The following is a 26,729-nucleotide window of genomic DNA, read 5'->3' on the forward strand; positions in this document are numbered from 1 at the left end:
CACCTTTGGGTGGGAGCCACATCTGCACAGGTCCTGAGAGCCATCCCAGACACTGCCACCCGGGCAGGAAGGCTGGACTGTGACACACAGGAGGCCAGCCTGGCCCGGCCAAACAGTTTTGTGCAGAGTCAGCACATTCATCATTTATTGAGTACCTACTGTGTGCCAGAACTCAGGGTGGATGTTGACACAGTGGTAAAGCTGGGAGCCACAGAGTGCTTGTCCTGATGGGGTTTGAACCTGGCAGCGGAGTAGGTGCCAACCAAAGCATTTCAGTCTGGTAAGTGTTAGAAACACAGCCACTGTGGGAATGCTAGCAAGGGACTGTAATGTCCTGAACAGGTGACATCCAGCCAGGGCCAAAACAGTTGTAAAAGGCAGGTGAGGCTCCAAGCAGAGGTGACATTTGTCACCTCTATTGTGCCACGCTCTATGCTCAGCACATGATGTTCTGCATCTTGTTCCATTCTCCCAGTATCAAATAGCCAGGGTTCAGAGAGGTGATGTGATTTGCCTGAGGTAACACAGCTGATAGCTACAAGGGCCAGGATATGACATCTGGAGCCATAATGGAAAAACCCTTTTAAGTTTGAATGACAGCTCTGCCCCTTTCTATCTCTGTGACACAGAGTGGGCCACTTCACCTCCCTGAACCTCAGTTTTCACATCTGTAAAACAGGCCAGCTCCCCAGGGTCTTGCTGGATTTTCACACTTAGCAATGCTGCAGGCGAGGCCAGCACAAGCTCACTGAGCTTGAAGACCAGGAGCTCTTCACAGGACTGGTGCCGGCAGGATGGAGGGGGGTAGTCCAGTGGGCCAGCTCTCAGTGTGCCCTGGGTTCCTCCTTAGCACACAGTCAGAGGTGTCCTGAGCTCTTCCTTCAACCCCAGGAGACATCCAGATGGAAGGGAGAGTGGGCAGTGGGGCCTGGACTGCTCTCAGATGGGTGCACGGATGTGCTGTAGCATGAGTGCAGGGACCACAGGGAAGGGACCCATTGGCTGGGTCACTCTGGACTTTGCTTCCCCCACCCTGACCTCACAGTCCAGTGATTCAGACCTGGGCAGATCCTTGTGGTCTTCTTTCAGTATCCTCAGTCTCAAGGGCCCATAGAGGAGAGGGGCTTTGCTTAAGTCCAAGAGTGACTCTGAGCAGATTGGGGTCTAGAATCCAGTGAGACCACCAGAGGATCAATGCCACTAGCCGAGTTCTGTGTGCCCTTTCACACTGTCCTCTGTGCTTGGCACACTGGGGAATTCAGGAAATACTTGTTGAGCGAGCAGGTACAGTAAGAAAAGCCCATGGCCTGGGGTGTGACCAGAGGTGGACCTGAGACTCCATTTCTCAAAATGCACTCATATGGTAGGTGCCTGAGCGGGGATTTGAACCCGGGTCTGCTGGATTCCAGGGCTGATAGTCTACATCACACCTCCTGATTCATGTACCTACCTGAGTCATCCAACCATTCACTCATGGAGATCTTTATTGAGCACCTTCTATGTCCTGGTTATAACACAGTAAAAACAGGAGAGGTTTCTACCCTCATAGAGCTTATATTCTGGAAGGAGGGTGCAGACAGTAAACCAATAGAGAAAAAGGACAGGAAGGGTGGTAAGTACCATGAAGTGGCCATGATAAGGGCCAGGATGTGGTCAGGGAAGGAGAGGACATTTGGTGTGCCATCTGAGAGAAGCAGCAGCCCACCATGCAAAAGTCCATGCAAATAATTAAAGTGGGAAGCAGGTAGCTACTAAGTCACAAGCCTGCTGAAGACAGGTGGCGAGGGTGTGGAAGGAAAGCAACTACCATAGTGCCCCCAAAATGGCCTGCAAATGGTCCTGGGGAGCAGCGCAGCCCTCTGGGGAGCTGCACCCTGGAGGCACTGGTCTCTCCCCACTGCCTTGCAGGTGAAGCAGATCATGGAAGAGGCGGTCACGCGCAAGTTTGTCCACGAAGACAGCAGCCACATCATCTCCTTCTGTGGTGAGTCGGTGGCCCGTCTGTGGCCTGGAAAGTTTCTTTTCTGGGCGTGGTCTCAGGAAAGGCAGTTCTTTGAGCCAGACTTCTCACATGTTTTGTGACTCCACAGTTAATTTTGGATCCTGACTCAATTGGAGAACCTGGAGATACAGAATAGTGAGAGAACCAGTTGACAGTGACTTCCGCACCTTGTGGGGAAGTCCCTGGCTTGCACTGAGGGATCACCTTGCCCTCCATGTGGGCACGCCTTACGTAGACCCGTGCACCTGAGCAACGATCTCTGTTCCAGTTCCTCGCTTTGCCTATGAACTTGCAAGGTAGAGGGATAGTGCAGACGAGGACTTTTTAAAGACAGGGAATGAAGAGTCCCTGCTGACACATCCCGAGGGACCGTGGCCAGCCAGCTCAGCAAAGGAGGCAGGCCTGGGGCTTAGAGCATGACTGAGACTTCTCTCCCTAAACCAGCTCTGCTCCTAAGGTTCCAGAAATAACGGCACTGCCAGGTTCGTGCTGTGCTTTGATGGTGGCTGGAGACAGGCGCTCTGCATGAGCCTGAAGTCAGCACTCAGCTCAGTCGGTGGTGCGCACAGTGGGTGTGTTTCTCTTCCTCCCCGAGAGCTTCATCTGTAATGCCGGGAGCATCTCCTGGTGAAGGTGTCCTCCAGTCCCCTCCCTGTGACGTTGACCCCCGGGAGGTCCCTGAGCAAAGGCACCTGGCCAGCCCACCAGCTCTGGGCAGATGGCTGGGGCACCACAATGTGCTGAGCACACTCATGTCAGGGAGCCAGAGCCCCAGTTCACCCCCTTTTCACCCAGGCAGACCTGGGTTCAAATCCCAGCTCTACCTCTTCTTATTGGGCAACTTTGGGCAAGAACTTATTTTTTAAGTGGAATATGTTTATTTAATACATACAGACATACACACTCAGGTGTTTATATATGTGTATATATGAATATATGTATTTACATATGTGTACATAAATACATATGTATAAATACAGATGTGCGTGGGAATATTATCTATGTTTTTATAAAACAATTACATTTTATTACATTTATATAACTATTTTCTTCTGGACATTTTTATTTGCAAATAGAAAACATACATGTCCACATGGAGACTTGCCAACATACCTATCAATTAAATCCTTAGAGAAAGTGATAAAAAGAATCATGATACTTCTCTAACCGACCAAAGTTTCCATGTGAGAGAAATCAGATGGCAGTAACTGAGGCCTGAAGAGTCCCATTGCGCGTTCTTTTATCCAGTGTCCTCAGGAGCCTTTGTCAGAAAGAATCAAACACTGTACACAGAGCCCGAAATTAACTTATTTCAGTATAAGCAGGTGGAAAATATTGTCTGTATAAGTTAAAACTCAGAATGTAAAAAGAGTTTCACCCGAAATATTTTAAATGCATGAGCAGAGTGGGCAAGACAATCTGGACATTGATTCACACAAGTGATGGCTGACTCAGACAGAGACGAGCTGTCAACCCCAACCTTCTCCCTATCTCTGCTTGCACAGAACCTTGACCAAGCTCTCCACCCTGTGTAGTTCACTAGAGCTCTTACTTCATGGGCTTCGTCTCAAGAGTTAGGTAAGGTAAACCTTCCCAGTTATCTGACATCCCCCAGGTGCCCAGTAAGGAATAGCTGCTGTTACATACTCACTTTTTCAGTAAGCATTAATGTTATACCTGTTGCATACCTGTGTATGAGGAGAAGGTGAGAAGATGGAGGGCTGCCAGAAGTACCAGGAGTAAGATAGAGGCTGTCAGCATGACCTGCACAGGGCCAGTTTCCCAGAATGGCTCACTTCAGCCCAGAGAGGGAAAGTAGTTCACCTGAGGTCCCACAGTGAGTTTACGGTAGAGGCCAGGCTATATAATCCATGTGTCCTGCTCTGAGGAGACTGGGCATGGTCAGAAGTAGGAAGATTGCTACAAAATCCTCAACAGTGTGACTTACGGCTCACCTTGAACTCAGCCTTGGTTTGAATCCTGACTCTATCGCTCAATTGCTGGGTGCCCTTGAGCAATTCAGTTCATCTCTCTGATCCTGAGGGTCCACATCTGGAAAGTGGAGGTAGTTTTCCTTTCTTCCCTGGCCATGCAGAGTTTAAAGGAGACCCATAAACATGAACTGTACTACATTCACAGTAGCAATGATGGTGATGGTGGTGATGATGATGATGATGATATTGATATTCTTTGGCCCAGAGGTGAGCAGTCTATAGCCCATCTCTCTCCCTCTGAAATGGGTAGAAGCTGGCATTCATAAAGCACCCACTGTGTGCCTGGCTCTGCTAAGTACTTCCCATGTGTGCTTTTTACCTCTCCTAACAGCATCTCTGAGGCTAATGCTCACACTACTGCCCTTTCCAGATGAGGAAGCCGAGGACCGAGGGGAGGTCATTTCCCAGTCACACAGCTGGTTAGTGGCTGGCAGAGGACCTGCATAGAGGTGGACCAGCCTTAGCCATGACTGTGGGTTATCCACTAAGCTCCCTCGCTTCATTAGAGGGTGAAACCAGCCAGGTGGGGTGCACATGTGTTTTCCTGTAATGCTGGCCAGAGGCAGGTGATGCTAGGGGTACTGGCTGCCCAAGGAGCCTGTGTCTGAAGCTCCGAGCCATGCTGGGTGCTGGGAACATGGACAGGAGAGTCAGTGCTGCTGCCCACCATGTCCCCACAGCTGCAGTGGAGGCCTGTGTCCTACATGGGCTGTGGCGCTGGGCAGCTGACTTCCTGTGCAGCAACAAGATCGCAGCTCTCTTCATGAAGGTGGGCAAGAGCTTTCCGCCAGTCGAGGAGCTGAGCCGCAAAGTCCAGGACTTGGAGCAGCTGATCAAGAGCATGTGAGTGTGGAGACCAGGCTGGACAGCCCCTCCCTAGCCCCTGGCACGCTCTCTGCTGCCCAGACCCTCCAGTCTCTTTCTGCCTCAGGGCCTTGGCACATGCTGTTCCTCCAGCAGGCTCGCCTGCTTGGTCTTCCGTGGCCCCAGCTCGGTCACTCCAGCCCTCACCCCACCTTCTTTCACATCACCTGTTTGCTTTCTTCACACTTGTTCTTGCCATCAGGAATTAGCTGTTTCTTGTTTTATTGTTAACTTGATTGTTACCTCTCTGAATGCCATGAGGAAAGGCAGTTACATCCATGTCATCCTGTTACGTCCCCAGCATCTAGGGAAGTGTCTAGCACCTGGAAATGTCCCTGAGGCAGTTGGTGCTGGGACCACACCCTGTTCTCAGTGCAAAACCTCAAAGGATCAGAGTGCTCTCTGTCTGCATGGACCAGCTGCTGGAGCCTCTGATTAAAACTTTCTTGGAGGCTGCTATTGAAGGGGGAGGTGTCACTCAACTGTCGTGGTGCCTGGTTAATGAGTTGGGGAGGTTTGTGGACTGATGCCTGTTCTGAATACAGAGTCCAACCACAAACTTGGGGCCTGGGTGGAGATGGCAAATGGGTTTTAACTCCAATTTGTGCCTGTGGCTCCCACAGATTGTGTCATAAAGGATTCTGAAGCTGTGATTGGGTATCATGGGAAAATGTGTGTGGATTGATTGGCTGTGTCTGTCACAAGCAAGGGAAGGGAAGAGGAGAGGCAGATATAACTCTTTGTCTGTCAGTTCTCTGTTACTACAACAGAATACCTCAGATAATCAACTTAAAAAGAGGACAGGTTGACTTTGACTCAGTTTTTGTCTGATGACCAGTTGGTCCCATTATTGGCCTATGGTGTGGAAACTTTTCACCTTATGGCCAGGATGCAAAAAAAAAGAAAAAAAATGTTTTTGTAAAAAGGAGGAAGAGATCCACATCCCACAGTGCCATTTGAGAGCACTCCCTCAATAACCTAAAACTTTCCACCAGCATCCCCCCCACTAAAGGTTCCCCCACCTCCCAGTAGCACCAGGATGAACACAAAGTTTTGACACTTGGACCTTTGGGGAACATTTCAGATCCAAACTATAGCATGCCCTACGTTTGCCATCAATTCATAAGCTGATCACTCCAGTGAGTGAGAAACAGCCCCCTGTTTCCCTTGCCCTGCAGGCCCTGCCTGCCCAGGGCTACCCCAGAACCATATGGTGGGCAGAGCTCTGAATTTGGATTTGCCGGCTCCCCTTTGGACTTCACAGCCACATGGTCTTTAGATTCCTTCCAGTTCACCTGCTGAATTCCTGGGTATTTCCAGATAACTTCCTAAGGAGCCAGATATCCAGGGCCTTTCACAGTCTGAGGACTTCCCTAGGGGGGGATCAGAGATGCCCTTGCTGGGCAGTAAGGGAGAACCATTCATTCTCTTGTGCAATCACTCATTTATGACCATGATCACTGAGCACTCCCTGCGTGCCAGACACCGTGCTAGGCCCCAGAGGTACAGACACAATGCAGACCCATGCTTGCCTCCTGGTCAACTCTCAGTATTTTATTTTATTTTATTTATTTATTTATTTATTTATTTTTTTTGTGGTGCTGGGGATCAAACCCAGGGCCTTGTGCTTGCAAGGCAAGCACTCTACCAACTGAGCTATCTCCCCAGTCCTTATTTTATTTTTTTAAAGTTAAATTGCTTAGTCCATATTCTTAAGATCATAGCATGGAGGGGAAGACAGAAAATGGAGCAGGCTTAGGGGGCAGAGAACAGCATTGTTCTAGAGGCTTCCTGTAGGAGATGGCCTTGCCAAGACCCAAAGGGTGAGAAGGGACCCTCCCAGGAATGGGGTGAGGGGGGAACCAGGAAGCAGCATCGGCCTGTGGAAGGCTCCAGAGAGCCTGAAGGCCTCTGGAGTCTGCTCACTGCTCTGTATGCATCATGGAGTGAGTGGGTACAGTAAGGGGCTGCTGGAGAAGTAGGGGGCCAGGTCACAGAGCACCTGCCGGTCACAGGGAAGACATTTTTTTGCAGGGACACTGAGGAGCCTCTGAAGGATCTGTAGTCCAAGAACTCTTGGTCAGCATTTCATTCCAGTAGAGAGAGGGAAGGAGCAAGGGAGTGAGGGAAGTCAGAGGCTGGCTTGCCTAACAGCATCTGAAACCCTCTGTTTAGCCACATCTCCACACTCACTGGGTATTATTAATTTTTCAACACTTGACCCACTGGCTTGGAGCACTATGGGCTCTTGCTTTCCTGCCATTCCTTCATTTTCTAGAGAGAATGAGCATTTTCCTGTTTGCATACTGGTCCTGTGGATTTCCATTTTGGATCTCTTCTTCCCTATTGGTCTTAAAGGCAAAACCAGATCCAGGGACTCCAGGAAAATGCTCTGAAACTGCCAAAGCTGCCCAACCTGTCCCCACTCGCCATCAAGCACCTGTGGATCTGCACTGCCTTGTTCGAGAAACAAAATTGTACATTACCTTGTGGAAAACAGCAGATGAGAGGGACCGGCCAGATGCCTTCATCTACTCTGCCTCCACCTGCTGCCCATCCTGGGAATTGCACTCTCATGCACAAAGTGCCTTTCTTTTTCCCTTTGACAGTGAAGTAGATTTGAAAATGATTTTAAACATGCCTCCTGGATGTTCAACCCTGAGCAAGCCTAGCTTAAAAATTTGGGAGAATTTGAATGTTTAATACCAGTGCAGGGGATTCTGATTTAGAGCAGGATGAAGGGACCCTGGGTTTCTTCCCAGGGACCCACAGTAAGGTGGAAAGTGGCTGAACTGGGCTCCCATGCAGTCTGTCTGACTCCAGATCCTATGTGCATCACCCCCTGCTGCATGCTAACAAGGGCCAAGCCAAGGGCCTGCAGATGGAGTGACCTGACCTGTGTCACCTCTAGCAAGTCACTTACCCTCTCGGAATCCAACATCCTTGGGAGGCCAAAACAAGGTCCTTTTCAGCTGTGAAATTCTGTTGGTTTGGGGGTTGCATGAGTTTTCAAGGAACTGGAAACTGTTACACTGTAATGTCACACAAATGAAGAAACATTCTGCATGATCCTTATATTGATGGTGTCCCATAGTACTTTGCAAATCCAGATTTCAGGGACTTTTCTGAGTATCTCAGGGCAGCATTTTCAGCATTAGTTGTGAGGGTTGGAAAGCCTGTTAGCAGGGTCTTTGAGTGCACAGTGCAGTTAAGCAGCACTTTATTGCACAGAGATAGGAGGGCAAACATCAGCTGGGCCTTTCAGGACTTCCTGTCTTCACCAGAGGATGTTATAGAAGCAAGTAGAATTATCTAGACTTCTGCGCATGATTCCTGTTGCTCCTAAAGACACCGTCTTCAGAGTGCGTTAAGCAGGTGCAAACCACACTCCACGCTGAATACTGGTCATCTCTTGTTTTGCTCAAACATCCTTCCAGCAGCCCTCTGACATATATCTGTGGGATATCCTGTACCATTCTGGGACAGTGGAACATGCTGATTGGCCAGGTCTGGGTTCGGTGATTGGGTTTCCCCCTCTGTAAAATGACAAGGCCTGTCATTTATTTGTCAGGACAACCCAGTGATAGGCGTGTTCCCATTTTAGAAGTGAAGAAGCCACTTGACACAAAGCCACATAGCCTGTAAGCTCCAGAGCCTGAACTCAAACCAGATCTTTGTAGTGGTTGTTTAAAGTTAGAAGAAGCTACAGTAAGAGGGAGCAGATGGCCCTCTTGCTTTAGAAAGCAAGTGGTCTGTGTCCCACTGAGGCGTGAAGCACTGCTGCTCAAGTCTTGAACAAGAGAGACCTGGGTTCAGATCTGTGTGACCTTGAGGAAGTTACTTACCCTCTTTGAACCTGGGGTTCATTTGTAAAATAGATCCTAGTGGATCAGCCTCACAGGGATGCTGTGTCAGACAAGACGGGGATGCTTGTGTTGTGTCGTGCTGCCACACAGTGAATGTTTTCCATACTAGCCAGAGTCAGCCAGGGGCCTGAGGAGGGGTGAAATCGGACACCCCAAACCCCAGTAAGTCAGATTTGTCCCAGATTCTTGAGGAGTGTGGGTGTTTCAGGGCATCTTCTCCTTTGGTGGGTAGCTTTAGGGAAGCCAAGCCACACTGTCCCTGACCTTGTCCTGTAGTTCTCCAGCCAGGTGGATTGTGGGTAGGATGAGTGGGACACAGGAGGGGTAAAATCTGCCCTCATCTTTTTCCCAGGCCTGGCCCATAGCCTCAGGCCCCGGAGTCTGACTTGGCACCTCTGGGGATGTGTGTTTGCAGAGTAGGGGAGCCCATTATCATGCCTCATAGTGACTTCCCACTGTGTCTTTTCTGCTGGTCATGGTGGCAGTGGACAGTGGTGGGACAGTGTTGTTGGTCAGCCAGGATGGGATCCAGAGACCACCCACCCTTCCACTTACCCAAGGGTGGGCACCTCCTGCAGTTCCTCTCCTGCCTGGAGAATGGGCTGCTCCCCCACAGGCAGCTGGACCCACCTCTCTGGTCCCAACGGGGAAAGGTGAGTGGCCATGGGTCTTTGGGGAGGCTGGGGAGGTCTTCGCTGCCTGTGAACCCTCATGTGACTTCACAGACATGTGCATGCCCTGCCAAGACCCCTCAGGCTGTGCAGGTTTGGGAACAGGGGCGTCCTTGCATTGTGACATGTCCTTTCAGGGCAAAGTGTTTCCCAAGCTGCACAAGTGGAGCCCTCAGGGTTCCTCCGAGTCCATGTCTTCAGACAAGGAAGATGAGGAGGCCACAGATTACGTGTTCCGGATCATCTACCCTGACACGCAGTCTGAATTCGCTAAGCTGCCCTGTCCCTGGGCCCCAGGGATTCACCTGCCAAACTGAGCCTAAAAATGACCCCAGGTGTTTGGAATGAGAAGATAGGAGGTCTGGCAGGGGGACCTGGGATCTTGGCAGCCTCAGCTCTCCCCAAATATGGGAACCAATAACCACTCTCCACCTGGCTCATAAAGATGTCACCAGACAAGAAGCGACACGGGGTAGTGACAGGGGTGTGGGCTTTGGGATCCCAGCTGAACCTGGGCAAGTCACTCCACCCATGTGCCTCGGTTTCCTCATCTGTGAAACAGTGATGTGTGCAGCACCCGTTTCACAGGGTTGCTAAGAGGGTTAATCGAGATCACGCATTTGGCACCTAAAATTCTCGAATGTTAGCTGCCATTACACGCGTCTTGTTAATGGTTTACTTCAGACTAAAGCTTCCATGAGGTGAGGGGGTGGTTAGAGGCAGCAAGTGGGGTGGGTCTTGCATATGGGAGCCCTCAGTGCATGGCAGCAAGAACAGCCCCAGGAGGCTCCCCAGCGGCACAGTCCCCCAGGTGACAGCAGATGTCGTGCTGTCTGTATGCTGACTGCTATAAAGAGATGCCATGCCAGCATTAGCTCCCCATGATCACGGGCTGCTGTGCGAACACCATGAATGAATCTTTGAATGGCACTCACTCAGATGGGGCCTGGCTCTCAGTGGGCCTCTCTGGCTGGCTCTTAAACCACTATTGAATCACAGCTTTTCTGTTAAGCTCATTTGTTTAACCCTCTGCAGCCACATTGGTTCCATTTAATGGACAGTGGCCCTGAGCCTCCCTTTGCATAAGTGACCATGTGCTGAGCAGTGAGAGGCTCTTTGGAAAGTGGACAGATGTTCTCCCTGGCAGGGTGGGCTTGTGGAGCCAGGCCCCCACTGCCCTGGCTCTGGTCCATGGCCAAGCACCACCTGGGGCCTGGGGCAGGCTTGGCAGTCAGGCATTGTGTCTGTTGGGGTAGCCTATGTTTTCACCCATGATGTTCTTTCATGGCCAATTAGGAGAAAAGCCCTGTGTTCCCAGCTCACCCAGGTATTACAGAGCCACTACCACAGCCATGGCTGCCCAGCATCAGGCTGCGGACTCCTCCAAGCTCCCCGTGGTAGTGAGTCTCTCATGTAGCCCTGGCCCTGCACCAAGGCTGTTCTGGCCCAGTGCTGAAAAGGCTGTCTGTGCAAGTGAGAATCCCCAGGATGCCGAGCTGGTTCTGTTCCCTTTCCCGAGAACCAGGGCTCCCACCCCCAGAGACTGACAAGGCCTCACAGCATCTCACTGGTGAGCCTGCGATCAGGAAAGGCCAGATCTCCTGGAGCTCTTCCCAGGAAATGCTTCCTGCAGATTCTCACCCAGCAAATAATTTGCATGCTCCTGCTGGGAGCCAGGCTGGCTGCTGTATGTTAATTTTGGGGAGATCCCTGTTATCCTGTTGGGGGTCAGTGTGGCAGAGGAACAGAGGCCAGCAGTGCCCACCCTCAGTCCTCGGCTCTTCCTTGGGCATGTTGTTTAATCACCAGCTCCCCTTCTCAGTGTCTCTTCGCCTGAAAGGTTCCTCTGGCCACCAAGGTCCCTTCTCCCATGCGTGAGGCATGTTGGAAGTGTCAGGGAATCAGTCTCCCTGGAGCATCCCCCAGCCCCTGGCTGACAGGGTTTGTGCATAGATACCCCAGCCCTTCATCCTCAGGTGAGCAAGCTCTTAAGCCTCTGTGCTTTGCAGAGCCCGTCAGGGTTCCCCAGGGAGTTTAGGCGCAGTTGCCTCTCATGGAAACCTGCTTATTCTTAGTCTTTCCTACCCTGTCTCACTTCACCTCCCCGCTGTCCATGCTTCTTAGTAGCACCTCCCAAATAATCGGCACTGGGGTCCTTCTCTGCCTTTGAGGAAACCCTGATGAAGCAGTGTATTTAGGAGGGCTCCTCCACCTTAGCATCACTGATGTGATGACTGGAAGCGTCCTTCATAGGACGGGGTTGTCCTGAGCTCAGGAGGGTGCAGAGCAGCATCCCTGGGCTCCACCCTGGATGCCAAGTAGCAAACCTTTCACATTCCTCCAACTCGTGACAAAAAGAAATGTCTCCAGACATTGCCATGTTGCCTTTAGGTGGGCAGGGGTGCAAAATTGCCCCTGCTTGAGAACCACTGATTTCAAGAAAAGAACCACCACTGAGTCTGCTCTGCCACTGCAGGACACCCCGTGATCCTTCCTGTTCAGGTCTCCTTTCCTTGTCTGGGGAACAGGGTGACAGCACTACCCACCAGGGTCATAGTCTGAGGACTCAGAGTGATGACTTGGGAAATGCCTGGTTGCCAGGTGCAGGCCCAATCCTTGGTGGATGCTCAGGTCACAGTCCAGTGTCCTTACTGAGTGCCACATGTGCCAGGTCCACTTCTGTGCTCTATCTTCATTCATTTCATCCCCAGCACAGCCCTCCCAGGCAGGATGTCATCACTGTTCCTCTGTTGCACAGAGGAGAAAATAGGCACAGAAAGGTAAAGCAGTGGATCCAAGGTCACACAGCTGGTTTGGGGCATGGCTGGGCTCTGGACACAGGTGGTCTGACTCCAGAGCCTGTGCCTCTAAGCACCACTCCATGCATATTGTTTTCATGGTGGGGAGAGGCCAAGTGGTTTCACCCTCTTCATCCTCAAGGTCAGAGGCAGCCCTGGTAATGGGGACCCCATCCTTGGTTGAAATTCTCAGGGGACTGAGCCACACGGGGTTTACCAATTTAAAAAAAATCAGAAGGAAATACACCCTTGCCCATGGGCCACATTTTACAAATAAAGTGTTATAGGAACATGGCCACTTCCATTCATTTACATATTGTCTGTGACTACAGTCAGGCCACCACAGCAGAGGTCAGTGATTGTGACAGAGCTCAGGTGGTCCACAGAGCCAAAAATATGTATCATTGGACCCTTTGTGGAGAAACCGTGCAGATGCTTGGCTTCAACAGGAGGACAGTTATTTCACCCTGTGGGGAGAGGCTGTGGCTGCAGCTGCTTCCGACCTCCCTCCCACTGTTGTATACCCTGGACTACATCTCTTGGCTTCTGACTGGTCTTTATGCAGGAGGCAAAGACAAGCTCCAGAGCATGTGGACAGGGCCACCATCAGAGACTGGCATTTCAGACTCCTCTGTTGCTGAGGTTGTTTCTGCGCTGTGGTGGCCACAAGGCCCATGTGCCAACCAAGCACTCGAGAAGAGTGTGGGCTAGTGCAATCAAGATGTTCTGTGGGTGTAAAACACAACCCAGATTTTCAAGTCTTTATGTATAAAAAAAAAAGAATGTGAATTATGGTATGAATAATTTTATATTGATTATATGTTGAAATGAGAACATTTTGGGAATGTTGGGTTGAACAAAATCCATTGTTGCAGCTGTCTTCACCTGTTTAATGTTGCTCCTGGGCAGTTTTGGATTCTGCGCATGGCTGCTTCACATTCCCGTTGGGCAGTGCTGGTCTGGAGCAGGATTTCCCACCGTCAGCTCTGTGGGCCTGGTGGGCTGAATGATTCTTTGGATGCAAGGTTGTCTTGTGCTTTGTGGGGTGCTGGGCAGCATCCCCAGCCTCCAGCTACCGGATGCCTGTACCATTGAGCTTACCTGCAAGTTGTGACAACTGAAGTCTCAAGACATCTCCAGATCTGCCCCAGTTGAGAGCCCATGGGAGGAGAGACAGGAACCAGTGGGAAACAGCATCAGGGATCTGATTGGAGCTCAGAGTTGGGCCTCCTAGTTTGGAATTTCACTTATTAGCTGGATGGTCCTGGGCATGTTGCTCTGTGTGCCTCAGTCTCCTCATCTGTAAAAGGGGATAATGATTGTACCTGCACTCAGTGAGAGACCACTGTCGTTAAAGAGAAGGGAGACTTCTGTTAAAATGTCCGGCCTTGCCAGTTACTCCCTGGTGGGTCTTAGGGTAACAAAATTAGATCATTTGGAGGCTCAGTTACTTCTGCAAGATGAGAAAACAGATGCCCCCCTGACAGGGTCACTGTGGACAGTAAGGCAGAGCACTGCCCAGCCCAGCACCCATGGAACTAGTCACTTGATAACCGTGAGCATTCTCTTTTCCTCTAATCAAACACAGTATGACTGGGGGTGGGGGGCTGTGGAGAGCAGGGCAGGGGGACAGTTCAAGCCCCAAGGAATTGGTTCTTGTGCCTGTCTCCCTGTCCTGCCCACCCCAGACCTCCCCTTCACCAGGGCTTTTTTGTTTTGTGTCTCAAGTTGCCCCCGACATCTTGGACAGCACTTGCCCCATCTCTGTGGGACCCACCTGGATGATGATTCCTGCTGGTCAGTCATGCTGGTAGTGGCCAGGGGGAGTCAGTGGGCATGAGCCAGATGGAATACCACCCTCCCTACACCAGGCCTGAAGGAGCAGCCTCTCTGTAATGTCTGGGCTCCCCACTTCCCCAGGGGCTGGGTCCTAGCCACCTCTGCCATGTTGTCATTTGAGTCTTGGTTCCAGGGGAGATGGACAGAAGGGACCAATCAAGGCCCTCAGCTGTCCACCCTGCAGCAGGCAGCTGGCAGCATGGTGGGTCCAGTAGTGGAGGGACCAGTTGATGAAGCCTGCTGGGGGGAGGGGCTGGGATGAAGTCATGATTTCCCTACTTGGGCTAACCAATAAGCACTTGCCTGAGACTGGCACGGAACTGGGGATGTCTTTCTAGAACAGACTAGGGGGGTCACTGTCCTTTCTGGGACATCTCCTTGGTGAGTCTGTATGGGGAGGATGAGTGTGGCCTCAAGAACCACATTCTGTGGGCAGGACAGACCCTGGTGGGCTGAGCTCTGATGGCCAGTGGGTCAGGTCCACAGCTCCCTCTCGCCATAGAGCTGAAGGGGAGCTGAGATAGGACGAGTTGTCCAAGAGCCGTGGCATATGGGGAACGGGCACCTCTCTGAGTTCCTGGAACGAGAATAAGAAAACCATGACCCATGTGCCAAATCCGGCCTCATTCTGTACAGCTATGAGCCGAGGGTGGATTTTATTTCAGTGAGTGAAAAAATCAAAAGAATATTTCATGACATGTGAGAACGATGCAGAGTTCACATTTCAGTGTCCATCAACACAGTGGCCTTGGAACACACCCAGCCTCCTCTATTTACATTTTGTGTTTGGGGACTTCTGCACTGTGATAGCAGAGTTGAGTGTTTACAACACAGACCAGATGGCTCGCAAGTCTAAAGTACTCAACCACCCAGCAGATTTATAGATGCCGTGGCTCTCATGAAGCTGGGAAAGAAGGAAATCAGGGGAACTGAGTGTTGTGTCCTGGGAGCAACTGGTCAGGAATCACCAGTGTCCAGGAGTGAGACATCAGGATCTCTGCAATGTGACTGCTGTGTCAAAACTGTTTGAAAAATACAGATTTGAGCCAGACGTGGTACTGCACACCTATAATCTCAGCAGCTCCGGAGTCTGAGGCAAGAGGATGGCAAGTTCAAGACCAACCTCAGCAACTTAGCAAGGCCCTAAGTAACTTAGCAAGATCTTGTTTCAAAATAAAAAAATAAAATAAAATAAAAGGGGCTGGGAATGTGACTCAGTGGCTAAGTGCCCCTGGGTTCCATCCCTCGTACCAAAAGGACTTTGTCTCCAGGAGGTGAATTCAGTAGGTCACAGGTACAGAATAGGGCTTGTAACTTTCTGATTTTGTGGGCTGCCAGTCTGCTGGCACCCACCTAGTGGAGCAGCTTTGTGGCCCAGGACCATGGACAGCACCAGCACGTTTCTCCCTCACCCACTGGTCTCTTGCCCTGAGGTGCTCTGCCTCCTCCCTGGATTCAGGCTCCTTTCTCTTGGACCACCTTGTACTCCCCTGGGAGGCCCATCTCTGGGGACTCGTTCCCTCAGCCTTCCCAGAAGCATCCAGCAGGCTCCCTTCCTTCCCCTCAGCATCCTGTGAGCACAGCTAGATGACAACATGTTGAGCATGGCTGCCTGTTTTCTTGGCTCTGGTTTCCTGGTTCTTTTCCTCTCTCTAGCCATCATCAGCTCTGCCCATCTTTTGGGGCCTCCAGATTTTGGTGGTGGCTTTCATTGGATCAGTTGGACTCTGATCTAAATGCTCTTTCCTACTTTGTCTTTCAGGGTCTTTTCCTTTCCCTGTGCCAGCCTGGAGGATGGGGGGAACTGCTTGCTTTGGGGATGAGGTTTTTATGACCTACACAGATTTAACCAAGGCTCTTTTGCCCCTTCTATTTACCACAGTCCCCCAAGATCTGATGGATGTCTCCATGAACAACCTCCATCTCTATGGCAACCCAGCCCCTGGAAATCCTCCTGCTCGTCCTGTTCACAGAGTGGCTTGACTGGTGGCAGCTCAACCAATGGCTGCAACCATGAGAGGTAGGAGGGGCTTGTGCTGTTCATGGAAGAGGCTGAAGGATTACCTAGAGCTTTGTGGATGCCCACTTCTTGCCCTGCACCAAATTTGGAGGAGTGAACACAAGCTATGGAATCAACCAGAGCTAGAGTAAAACCTGGCCTTGTGCAGTTGTAACTGTTGGAACTTACTCACTGTATCAATCAGGATAAACAAGACTGTGCTGCAGTAACAAATAGACCTGAGATCTTAGTATAACTTTATACAGCAACTGCTTTATCACGCATGCTGTGTGTCTATCATGGGTCAGCCGGGAGCTCTGCTTTCTTCACACTAAAGGGCAGCCACTGTGAATGTTGCTCATCTCACAGTCTGGAGGGACATGAATCAACAACAAATGTTCCACCAAAAAATGTTACTTATAATCTCCTCTTCCAATCCATTGACACCACCCACAGGAAACCAGGAATTGCAGCCCTACCATGTGCTTGGAAGGAAGAAACAAAAAATAATACTTAGACAAATACCTACAAAATGCTTCCTTTATGTCATTATGAGGAGCAAATCAAATAATGGTTTAAAGTGGCCAGCACATGGTACTTGGCACGTGGCAATGTTCAGTAAATGACACTCAATGTTGTCTTGCACTAAGTTAAATCTCAAGTTCATCTCTGTCCATATCCACAGAACTTTTGCCTCTTGGGAACTACTCAGCCCATTCATGAGACTGGCGTAGTTTCCCACTGGCCCAGCTTGGCCTGGCCTTGGAGAATCCCTTCCTTCTGGCCTTGCTGGCCTTCTTCCTAGTGGTGTCCAGTCTTCAGGCATGGGACTGTGAGGGGTTGGGGCCAGCATCGGGTCTTCAAAGCTTCCTTACCCCTGGCTTTTCAGTAAGTGGTCCCACAACATCACCTGGGCAGATTCTCAGCTTATTACCTATTAAATGAGAAGCTGTATTTAACACCCTCACACACGTGTCAACGTTTAAGTGTGAGAAGCGCTGATGCAGCTGGAGACTCTCAAATTTTATTGTGCATCAATCACCTGAGGAAGTGCAAAATGCACAGGTTCCAGGACTTCTTCCTAGAGATCCTGATTGAGGTCTCTTGAGAGACCAGGAATTCACATGTTAGAGAAACCCCAAGTGTCTCAGGCTGCACCTGTTATCTCTGTGGGCCATTGAGAAATGCTGCTTTCCCTAATACCCACTCTGATAGTATTTGCTTATGTATCTATCATGGTGGAGAGCTCACCACCTTGCTGAGAACCAAGCCTGCTAGGGAACAGTGGTGGGTGTGATGCTGTGCTTCTGTAAACTGTCCAAGTCAACCTCACCACCCTGAGGCACAGAGAGAATATTTTCCCATGTGCATAACTGGAGATTGAGGTGTGTTTGCTCTCCAGCTTCCCTGGGCTTTCCTGGGCATACCCTGGGATGTCCTGAGAATAAATACATGGCTATTCTTCCATTCTGTGCTCTGCAAGAGCATACAGCACTCCTTTGGCAATTCTTATAATTTTCAGCAATTCTAGGGCCTTACTCTTCCCTTAGCCAAAATGGCACCCAGAAATGGCCATGCAAGGGGAAGTTTAGAGATGTCACCCACTTTGCGGTCATCCCAACTGAATCCCAGCATGGATTTGTTTGGTTCTACTGGGCCACTTGGAGAAAGTCACAGAAACCCACTTCAAGCTGATTCAAGGAGAAAATAAAACATGTTGGCATAACTGAGAAGTTCATATGCAAGCAGCATCTGGATGGATGATGCTCAAAATAGGAAGCCCTGTCTGTGTCTTCAGATGTTGGCTTCACTTGCCTGTTTGCTAGTTCCACTCTCTGCTCTCAGGCAGGCCCTCCCTGTATAATGGCAAAGATGACTCCCAGCAGCCATGAACGTATATCTCCCTGGCTTAGAAAGTCAGACAGGAGATTTAAAAAAAAAAAAAAAAAAAAAAGTGCCCGTTTCTTGGTAGTTCCAACAAAAGTCCCAAGGGCTGATTCTCATTGTCCCAGGTTGGGTCACATGACCATCTCTGAGCCAATCACCATGATTTCAAACTGGGTCCTGCACTAGGTAGAGTTATTTGTCCCATCCAGACCACAGGGACAGAGGTTTATGGGAGAGGTGATACCTCAAAGGAAAACTGGGGTTCTGATAAGAAGGGGCAATGTAGCTGTATGGAAATCACAGTAACCCACCCTACGGTCCCCTCAGAGAATGGCTGTGATCCTCTTCAGAAAACCTGGGCTATGTGTGGCTCTTGTAAAGCATCTTCCTTTCTCCACCTGCAGGGCTCCTCTGAAGCTGCTCTGTGACAATATGAAGTACCAGATCCTCTCCAGAGCCTTTTACGGATGTGCATGTAGGTCTCCATTGCTGGCGTGGTCTCCAAGGAGCATCTATTGAGTGTCCGCTATATGCCAGAAATATCCAGGGACAGAGCCTGGCTCTGGAGTTTGAACATCCCTACCTTCTAGATATCTGGTTTCAGACTCAGTTTGCTCTTCAACAGATTGTGGATAATTTTATCTCTGGGTTCTAAGAGGGCAGTGAACACTGGGGCCTCTGGGAAAGGAGGCTTGGTTTGGTCACTACTGCATCCTGAGGATTTGTTTTCAGGATGGAATGAGAAGAGAGTGTAAAGTCTTTAGCACCTAGTATTGCATGTCGTAGGTGCTCAGTACACATAAGTTCCATTTCTCAGGCAGAAGAGAAAGGTGACCTGGTCCCATCCTCAAAACTTAAAGATTAAAATAATAACATAGATATTTTGGTTCCCATTAGTCAGACAAGGAACACAGGGGTAAAGTGATTTGCCCGTGTTCACACAGCTAACAAGATTTAAAGACCTAGGACTTGAATCCTGGTATGCTTGACTCCAAAGGCTTTTTTTTTTTCTCTCTACAGTCTTGTTTCTCAGCACATTTTATTTCCCAAGCCTCACAACCTGAATGGGGAAGATAAAGCATGCATTTTTAGGGATTCTAGAAAAGTTCTAATACACCCTGCATGGGCCTGCACGTTTAAGTTTGAAAACAGTTTCCTTGTCAACTAGTTTGGGAAATATTGAGGTTTTCTGTATTCTTCAGGACTTCTCAGAACCCTTTCTATGCTAATATACCCATCCCACTCATGAAATTGAGGGCATGGGCAAGTAAGAGGAGCATTCCCTCAAATGTATTTGGCCACAGAAACCTGGATGGGCCTGCATGGACCCATCATCTTCAAGTGCCCAGAGAGACAGGGAGTGTAAGCTTCCCTCAGCTGAGGTTCTTCCCTGTTCTGTGACCACCATCTCCAGTGCCTGAGGCAGAGCCTGGCATGCAGCAGGCACTGAGCAAGGGTTTATCAGACCCAAGTGCAGGATCTTTCTGGAGGAAGGACAGGGGTTGAGATGAGTCTGGAACCAGGTGATCAGATGATGACATTGTGCATCCCTGATGCTGGTTGAGAGCGCATATTCGAACCACAAGGCCTGGGGCCAAATCCCCACCCTGTACTTCCCCTAGTGATGTGACATGGGCCAATGATATAAGCAGTGCATGCCTCAGTCTCCCCATCTATAAAGTAAGGACAATGCTAATACCTGCTTCATACGGTCATGGTGAGAAATAGCTCACTTATGAAAACTCAGGGAACAGTCCTGGCTGTTAGTGCTGTGCAGCATCATGTGCACTATAAATGCTGGACATTCTGTGACAACCACCACAATCCTTGTACCTTCCTATTGTTGGTGGGGTGAATCCTCAGGCTCTAGAAGTTCCAGCATTCTCTCTGGGAATTGGAAATGAGCCAGGAGGAAGGGGCGCAGTCAGCAAATACAGGCTGGCATTTGCTGAATGCTTCTTGCTCTCCAGGCACCCTCATGGGCCCAGGGTGTAGTACATTGGCAGACATTCTTTAAGGTGACAGGTCCACCCTGGAAAGCAGACCTGGTGCCCTCGGCATCTCCAGGTCACTGACTTGCTGGGACTTCCTTTATCCAGCAGCAACTTGAGCAGGAGTCCTCACATTCCCTGTAGATTTGAGGCAGAGGCACAGTGAGCTCGAGGAGTCCCTGGTCCTCTTCCTTCCTGATCCTTTCCTGCCTGCAGCTTGTCAGTTGAATGCATTAGATTCCAACCCAGTAGGGTGGTGTCACCCTGAGTGAGGCTGAGAAAGGTGATAAAACTTCCTGAGGGTTGAGCAGTCAAGCCATCAAGTGACATCACCCCTCTGGACTTCACTTTCCTTTTCTGGGAAAAGAAGTGATGAGAATGTGTAGGGTATGGGGGTTCAATAAGCTGGGGAGAAGAATGCCACTTTGAAGACTCCATGAGCCAGAGAGGCAGATGTCAGAGCATGACATTTCCCTTCCACCACTCCCACAGGGCTTACCTACTGCAGACACCTGTCCACTGTGAGGACCCACCTGTCTGCCCTCGTCAATCACATGATCATGTCTCCAGACTTGCCCTGTGATGCTGGGCAGGGCCTGACTGCTGGGATCTTGGAGTAGTATCTTCAGGACAGCATGGTAAACCTTGGCGGGGCTTAGGCTGCCACGAAGCAGGCTGCAGGTAAGTCTGTCCTATTATCTGAGAAATAGAACCTCCTGCATGTGGGGACTAGAGTCAACCTGCCTGAGTTCTGTACATGCATGTTGAAGGTTCCCTCTTCTGGAGAATTCCAAGACACACAACCCAGTGCCCCTTTACGGTAGAGAATGAAGGACATATACAGGTTGAGCACAGCTAATCTGAAAATCCAAAATACTCCAAAATTACTTGGATATTAACATGACACCACAGTGGAGAATCCCACGCCTGGCCTCATGTGACAGGTCTCAGTTACAACACAAGTGCACTGAAAATACTGCATGTAATTATCTTCAAGTAATAAGAAATATATGAAACAAAATCATTTCTTTAATTATTTTTCAGTTGTAGATGGACACAATACCTTTATTTTGTTTATTTTTATGTGGGACTGATATTCGAACCCAGTGCCTCACATGTGTGAGGCAAGCACTCTACCACTAAGCCACAGCCCCAGCTCACAAATGATTTCTTATTTGGACTTGGACTACATCCCCAAAATAGCTCATTATGTAGATGCAAATATTCCAGAATCTGAGAAAATACAAAATCTGAACACTTCTAGTTGTAAGCATTTCACATAAGGGGTACTTAACCCATATGCCTCCCCAGAAGGGGTAAAGAAGGAATGAGTGGGTCACCATTGATGATCAAGCATTAGCCCTGTGCTCAGTCCTGCACAAGGTACAGTGACTTGGATCCAGCTGCAGGAGTTTACAGTTCTGTTCAAACTCCTAGAATGGGAGCAGCTTGGTCCAAGGCAGGCACTGGACCTTTTCCACCAGGGTTCAAATCTGTCCCATCTCCATCTGGTGGTCTAGGGTCTAGAGATAGCTCACCTACAGACAATCATTGCTTGAATGCTTTCTAAGATTTACTGATTGCTGTAAAAGTCCCTGGGAGAAAAACGTTGATGTTTGAAAAAAGTTTCATCATCAGCTAGTTTAGGAAACATTGAGATTAAACAGTTTTCTGTATGCCTTAGGACTTCTCTGAACCATGGCTGTGCTAATATCTGGTCATGCTTAAGAAATCAGGGGAGGGCTGGGGCTGTGGCTCAGTGGTAGAAAACTCACCTGGCATGTGTGAGGCACTGGATCCAATTCTCAGCACCACATATAAAAAATTTAAATAAATAAAAGTCTATCAACAACTAAAAAATATATTTTTTAAAAAAGGAAAGAAATCAGGGGAGTAAAGGAGAGTAAGAGGAACGGATCCCTCAGATGTATTTGGCCATGGAAACCTGTTGGAAAAGTGCTTCCCATGATTAGTGGAAGGTGGAACCCACTTTGAGAAGCTCTAGTTTGAGCCAAGAACAGAATCTTGGGTTGATCTGGTGGCCCTGTTGGCTGTGTGCCTTCCCACCAGGTGCAGGAGAGGACAGACACTGCTGTTTCACCCTGGATGGGGTGGGGAGGCCCTATTAGGTGCATTCCTGGGGTTCCAGGGGACTAGGAGGAAAGATCAACTAGTTCCCAAGCCTGAACTAACAGAAAGGTAGTTTTGCTTTTTGCCAAAAATACTCATTTTTTAAAAAATTATAGGAGTAATGTCCATGTACTGTAAGAATTCAAAGATGAATACAGGTGTATAAAATTTAAAAAGAAATTGAAATATCACCTCTCCACTTTATTCTTCTAGTTCTGATCCCTGGGGCCTTAATTTGGTGTAGAATATTTCATATATTTTCTGTGTTTATTCATAAGAATATCTTTATTTATATCTTATCTGTATTTCTATAACTATAGATTTGAAGCCACATAGACACACACACACACACATATATATATATATATATATATAAATATCTTTGTAATTTGTCTTTCTATGAGTCTATAGTATATATGACACACATATATATACTTTATCTGTATTTTTATATATATCTATAGATACAAATCTACATATCTATAGATATTCAAAGATAGACATGTATATTTCTGTATCTACCTACATATTTATATATAGCTACATATTTTTAAATCTTGATCTCTTATTTTTATTTATATTTATATATAGATATGTAAGACTATATATATCTAATATATAGATAGAAATCTACACCTCTATAATACTGATTTCTACCTTACTATCTCTTATTTTTTAAATGATATAAAATTGCATTTTAAGTAACCGATTTACTTTTATGTCAAGTGTCTTTCAAATCTCTAGGTGAAATACTGAATGCTAGCACCTCATATGTGAATAGGACATAATTTATTCAAATTTCCCCTAATGACAGATAGTTGAGTTATTTTTTAATAAAAAATATTTTATTTTAAACAGTATTCCAATCAACATCTTTATAGCTTTCTGTACTAGTGCTTTTGTTTCGAGATATTCCTAGAAATAAAATTGATTGATTTGTGTTTAAAATTTAAATAGAGAACCAGCTTACTGTCCCAGAATTTCATAGTACTCCTAACCCCCAGCAGTTTCTGAGTCTCCATGTTTCCTGAGGAATTTAAAAGATTTATTAATTTCTGGGCTCAATTCTAGCTGTACTAATTTAGCACCTCTGGGAATGCAGCCCAGAATCTATGTTGAAAGGTCCCCAGGTGCTCTGGTAATCCTCCCAGTTGGGGAGGCCCCAGTCTAAGGACAAGTCGGTTGAGACACTACAGTGAGTAGGTCTCACTGAACACCATTCTCAACCTGCTTGGCCACGTCTTGCCTTTAGCTGCCTATTGGCATTGGGGTAGACTGCACTAGGAAGGGACAGGCCCCACTCTTTCAGTTGCTTGACACCAGGGGGTTGATTTCTTGCTGACTTAAGAGCCCCAGGTGGGCATTTCTGGCGAAGGGTATCTCTCCTCCACCGAGGGGTTCAGACCTCTTCTTTCAGTCTGTGCTCCCATTTCCAGAGCCTCATGGTCATGTGATCAAGCTGAAGGGGAAATAGTACAGAGAGAACCCACCTGTTTCTTCCTGGCCTTTGCTTAGAAAGGGCTTCTTCTCTCACACCCTCTCCCATCCTATTGGCCAGATCCTGGCAGCATGACTACTCCTAACTGCAAGGGAGGCTACGAAATGGAGTCTAATGATAGACCCAGAAGAGGAAGCAGATGTTTGATGAAGAGATCAGAGCCTCAGTGGCAAATTGTTTTCTGCTTTTTAAACAGCTTTAACAAGGCTATCTACAAAATATAAATTAAAATCCCCAAGAAGGACAAAATAGGGGTTGTTTTTCTCATTGTTGTTGGGTACACCCAAGACTAGCCTTCCCATGTGAAATATGCTTTTAAAGTTGGAATATGAAATAAAGAGGTAATAGGAGATGGTCCCTTCCACAGACACAGTCCAGCAGGGATCTGCTGGCTCCTCAGCTCAGTGAAAAGCCTTTGCATAGAAATGATTATTATTTAGGTGGAAAAATCAACTCCACACAATATGGCAAACAATTGCTAAGGTCATACTAGTGTGCACAGAAATTACTGCTGTGTGAAGTAGCAAGTGGAAACATTCCTTCTAGATTCATTCCCTTTCAAGTTTTCTTAGAGCTGAGTTCACACTAATAACTGCATGATAATATTTCCAAATATACACAATATGAAGCATTGGCTTAAAATTAAATGTACATGTGAATTATGATATACCAATTAACATACAGTAATATACAATGGATATACAATACATTCATGCTCTTCATTTTTCTTTTTGCAAAAGCCCTAGGCATGCTGTAATCTCACTAGATATGTTCTGTATCAGGCTTTTTTTTCCCACTTAACACACATTGAATCTTTCCTGTGAGTTCCCTCCACACTGTCTACTTCCCCTTCTGCTGGTTCAGATGACCATGAGGCCCTGGAGAATGGTGGGAGCCCAGACTGAAGAAGTCTGAACCTCTTGGGGAGGAGAGATGCCCTTCACCAGAAGTGCACACCCAGGGCTGTTAAGCCAGCAAGAAATCAGCCTCTCTGGTATCAAGCCTCATAAATGCACCTCCACCCTCTTTGATCTCTGTGTGGTACCCAGGCAGGGATGCCTGTTCTTCATGGTGGGCAGCCAGTGGGTTGCTAGGTGTTGCTCCTTCATATAATGCCACAGTTAATACTCAGGTACACATTGCTTTGCTCATGAACATAGGATCTCTGGGGCTGCTCCAAGAAGCAAACTGAGCCTCAGAGCCCACCTGCTGGTTCCCAGCTGACTAAACCCTCTGCTTCCTTCCCCCACCCCAGAGTTATGAGGAGCAGGAGCTGCTGCATCTCATCTACTACAGAGGCATCCAGTCTGAGATCCACAAGCCCATGGGGTCCTTCCTCCTGGGCCATTATCAGTTCAGGATGATGGAAACAGGAAGGAGGTTGGTTACCCCCTGCAGGCTGCGGGGTGTCCTACAACAAAAGGAGTTGAACACTGGGCCTGGGGAGCTCTGGTTCCATGTTGGACCAAAGTAGGCAGGAGACAAGGGGAGACCTCAAGGCTCATGGCTCCCCCACATTTCCTGTCCAGTGGACATACAACACAAGTGGCGTATGTCTTTTTTTAAATAAACCTTTTATTTTGAGAACATTATACATTAATACCCAGTTGTAAGAAATACAGCAGAGGATATTGTATGTCCTTTACCCAGTTCCCCACAATGGTAACATCTAGCAAAACTGATGCAACTGATGCACCCCCAGGGCCTCAGCACTGGAAGGACACACCTGTTGTGCTTGGGCTTCCCAGTCTCACATGCCCTCACCTGTTGGCACTGGGTGTGTGTTTGGTTGGTTCTCTTGGTTTTCTTACAGTGGAGATTCATTCCCACCTTCCCAGTCAGCATACAGAACATTTCCTTTGTCCCACTGCCAGCCCTGACCTCTGGCAGCCACTCATCTGCTCTTCATTGCTGTGATTTTCTCAGTTCCAGAGTGTTAGACCAGTGGAATCACAAGTATGCCACCTTTGGGGACTGACTCTTCTCAGGCAGCACAAGCCTCTGGAGATTCCTCCTGGTCACTGTACCTATAGTTGATTCCTTGATCTGGCTGAGCAGTATTCCATGATCTGGGATCCTCAAGTTCTTCACCTGTCAGCAGGGAGCTCCATTACTACCAATTTTTTGGCTCTGTGAGCAAAGCTGCAGTGGACTTTTGTGTGCAGATTTTTGTGTGAGCATGGGTTGTCATTTTCCTGGGATAAATGCTCAACCATACCACTTGATGTGTCCCAGAGTAGCTGCATATTCAGACCTTTGTAGTGACTGGGCCATTTTCCATTCCCACCAGCCACTGGAGCAGTCTACACCTGCATCTTGGTGGCAAAGGCAGTGCTAGATATTTTTCTAGTATGAGTGCAGGGGAAAAATTCTTCAAGGGTGAAATAAAGATGTATCATTTGCCACGGGTTTGATTATTGGCATAACTAAATCTTCATCATTTATGCCGAACCTTCTAGGGCTGGATGCCAGTGGTCTGGGAAGTGTGATGTGCATGTGTAGTTGGAATGCTTATTTGGATGTTGAAGGCCTTGGCGAAACATACCATATTCAGAGAATTAATCCCTACCTCCCTGGACACAGATATGGATCAATACAAGAATCTTAATATTTTGTCATTTTTCTCATTTGCAAATCAACATAGATCACTGGTGCTAAGCTAAGTAACTTGAAGAAAGAGAAAAATGAGAGAGGAAGGAGAGGGAAAAGAGGAGGGGGAGAGGGAGAAGGAGAAGGAGACTTTGCTTTACATTTCCAGGTTTTTGATCTAGTTTTTCATGAGGTTTGCATACAATTAAGTCTCATGAAAAATTCCTCTTTCATGATTAAGTTAACTTTGAGTTGATTTCTGTTCCTCACAAACAAAAGAAACTTGACAAAGAGAAAGATGACAAAGCAGTTAGCATCCATTTTCCTGGTCTCCCTTCCTTCTTACTAAGTCAAGCCAGGCATAAAAGGATAAGAGAACAGGACTGATTGCTGGGTTATTTCAAGGTGATATTAAAAAGTTTTGGTATATCTAGATGGAATCTGTCCATATAAAGTTACCTCAGGAAGATAGACTTACAGAAAAATGGGGTTCCAGTAGATTTTCAAGGAATGCTTGACTCTACTGGGGTTCAGAATGTGCTACCCCAAGTGTGGAAGTTTGGCATTTGAGAAAAAAGCAAGAGCAGGAAGGTCTCTCTCA

The 26,729-nt window shown here is 48.1% G+C and overlaps 1 pseudogene; it reads left to right on the forward strand.

Annotated features, from left to right (window-relative positions):
- Positions 1-1,672: 1,672 nt before the first annotated feature.
- LOC124991509 (small G protein signaling modulator 1-like) lies at positions 1,673-25,013 on the forward strand (annotated as a pseudogene).
- The last annotated feature ends 1,716 nt before the right edge of the window (positions 25,014-26,729 follow it).

Source organism: Sciurus carolinensis, chromosome 8 (genome assembly GCF_902686445.1).
Source record: "Sciurus carolinensis chromosome 8, mSciCar1.2, whole genome shotgun sequence".
Lineage (NCBI taxonomy): Eukaryota > Metazoa > Chordata > Mammalia > Rodentia > Sciuridae > Sciurus > Sciurus carolinensis.